The sequence below is a fragment of the Scylla paramamosain genome, unplaced genomic scaffold, assembly GCF_035594125.1.
Source record: "Scylla paramamosain isolate STU-SP2022 unplaced genomic scaffold, ASM3559412v1 Contig34, whole genome shotgun sequence".
Classification (NCBI taxonomy): domain Eukaryota; kingdom Metazoa; phylum Arthropoda; class Malacostraca; order Decapoda; family Portunidae; genus Scylla; species Scylla paramamosain.
In genome coordinates this window covers 160001-162500 of record NW_026973699.1, presented here as the reverse complement: position 1 = coordinate 162500, position 2500 = coordinate 160001, and the positions used below count along the sequence as shown (strand labels likewise).

The 2500-nt window shown below is 38.3% G+C and overlaps 1 pseudogene; it reads left to right on the top strand.

The window, feature by feature from the left end:
• Window positions 1-2500, top strand: part of LOC135097848 (Y+L amino acid transporter 2-like) — a 75059-nt pseudogene that overhangs the window by 30871 nt on the left and 41688 nt on the right.

Genomic DNA, 2500 nt, shown 5'->3' with positions numbered 1-2500 from the left:
ATTTCCTCTTTATTTTCCTTGTCATAAATTTTCTGGACATTTTTAATTAGATATGGCTTTAAAATGGTTTGGTTTCCTTTTAGTTTGTTTATGTTTTGCCAGAATTCCTTGGGGTCCTTGTATAGAGAGTTTTATTTTGTTTCGTTCTCCCAGCTCCTCTGGTTCTGATCTATGCATTCTTTCATTACAGCTTGTTTTATTGTTTATGTGTGATGTGTTTAGCATAACTCCATCCATAACTTAAACTATTTTGAATTAACAGTTTATTCCACCATTGTAGTTCCCTTTATTCTTTGATTATAAATAGGTTTTGGTATTGTTTTATAGTTTCTTGTAGGAATTTGATTTTTCATCGTAGTCCTTCCCTGAAGAGACTCGTCTAGTGTTTTCTGTGACAGGTGAGGGTTTGTTTGATGCTGCTGGTTTTAAGTTATACTTCCTTTTTTTAAATTCATCCCAAATGGTTTTCTTTAGATCGTGTATAGGTAGGAAAGATATTTTAATGGGTTGTGATGTAATCTTTCTGAGAATAGGTAAGTGGTTAGATGGGGTGGTGGCTCCAGGCTGTATGATCATATTATGATAAGTTTTGCTTTTGGAAAGTACGATGTCAGGGGTAGATAAAGCATTACGTGATAAATAAGTGGGGAAATTCAGGTCCTAAGTGTTTTAGTTTATTGTTGTTGATTAACATAACAAGACCTTTGCTGACAACATTGCATTTCCGTTTGTCTATGGAAGGGTGGTGTGCGTTCAAGTCTCCTACAGTGTATGTTGGAGTGGCCTGTGAAGCTACTGAGTGGACGTCTGTGAATGGTAAATATGATCTGCGTGAGGGAAGGTAGGTAGTGGCAATATTGATAGGGCCAGTTTTCGTCTCACTGGTAACTTGTACGAGTATAATATCTGTGTCGTAATTGTCTTTTATCTTGTGTTTCAGATTTTGTCTCACAAGAATGGCTGACCCATCGTGCATCTCCTCGCTGGAGTTAATAAGGTAAGTATTGTAATTGTAAATTTTAATATTCTCTTCGGGTTTAAGTTCATGGTTATTTATTAAAATGATGTCTGGGTTAAGTTCTTTGTATATATTCGCCGGAGTTTGTCTTTTGTTTCTCCAGCTGAGTATATCATGTTGAACTTTGTTAATCTCGTCCGTATTGTCCATGTCCAAAGAAGTTAGTGAGTGCTGTTGCATTTGCTGAAGTGCTGTAACTGGAGAGAGGTATTTGTGTTTATTTCTTTCGCGTTTGTCTTGAGCCTGATTTTCCACTTTTACTTGGAGGTGGGATTCTCTCGTTTTGGAAGCCATTCCTTATTTTCATGAAAGCTGCGTCTTCTACGGTCATCCACAGATCTGTTAGATCAATATCATTATTTATTAAGTAGTCCTATGTTTCTTCTTCTGAGTAAGAGTTATTAGTGAAAATCCACTTATATGTTCCAGATTCAATCCCTTCCCTTAAGTGTCTCAAGTATAGTGTTTCCTTAGGCCAGCCAGTGCTATTTTTGGAGATAATTTTTAGGCCAATATCTTTACCTATAATTTTTTTTCCAAAGGAGGTGGTTCATCTAATGTTTGCTTTGTCTGTAGTGTGCCTTCTTCGGTTTCTTCTATTTCTTCTGCTTGTTCTTCCTGTGTTACGCTGCCTAGGTTGGTCTCGGCATCTATAGTTTTGGCGAGGCTGATAATCTGTTTGGATGGTGGGTTTGTAGGTAGGGTGACTGATGGTAAGTTATTAAGTTATGAAAACCTTGTTAACTTCATTACTGTATGTCCCTGGTTGTGCCATGTTGCATATGTGTACATGGATAATGCATGTGAGGACTGTCTCAGCTGTATCTTTTGCAAATAAATCAGGGACCTGCATTGCTTGGATGTTGTTGGTTCTGATGGCTTGGCTGTACGTTGGGTTGGTTTTCTTCTCCTTTCTTTTGTTTTCCTTTATTTCTTTTCGGCAAGGGCATTTCTTAGCCAGTGTACGGTGCGCACCACCACAGTTGAGACACTTTTTAGTTTGAGAGGTGCAGTCCTTCCAGACGTGCTCATTGCTAGCGCATTCTGAGCATACTGTGCAACCTTTGGGATGAGGGCATCTTAGCGTGGCATGGTCTTCTAGCGAGTAGCATCTCATACACGTTACAATTGGAATAAACTCATTCACCTTGATGTTGTGAGATGGGCTGTTCATATGGAAGGCGAGCAGTCCTTTTTTCTGTAGCTGCTTTTGCTGTATTTGTCTCATTAAAGTATATTTTCTTTATTTTTGTTTTTTGGACTTAAAAAATGTTGTCAATCCCTTCCTAGATCCAAGGATTTTCATTGACTAGTTCTTCTTTTATTGCAGATTCTGAGTTTGTCAGGGTGTAGTCGCCCGCATTAATTAGAATGATAGTCCTTTTTGCTCTTAATTCCTGCGGTAGGATGGGGTCGAAACCTTGATCTTTCAGGTCCTGGTGGCATGTAGGCTAAAATATTTTACTGACCTCCTTATCTAAC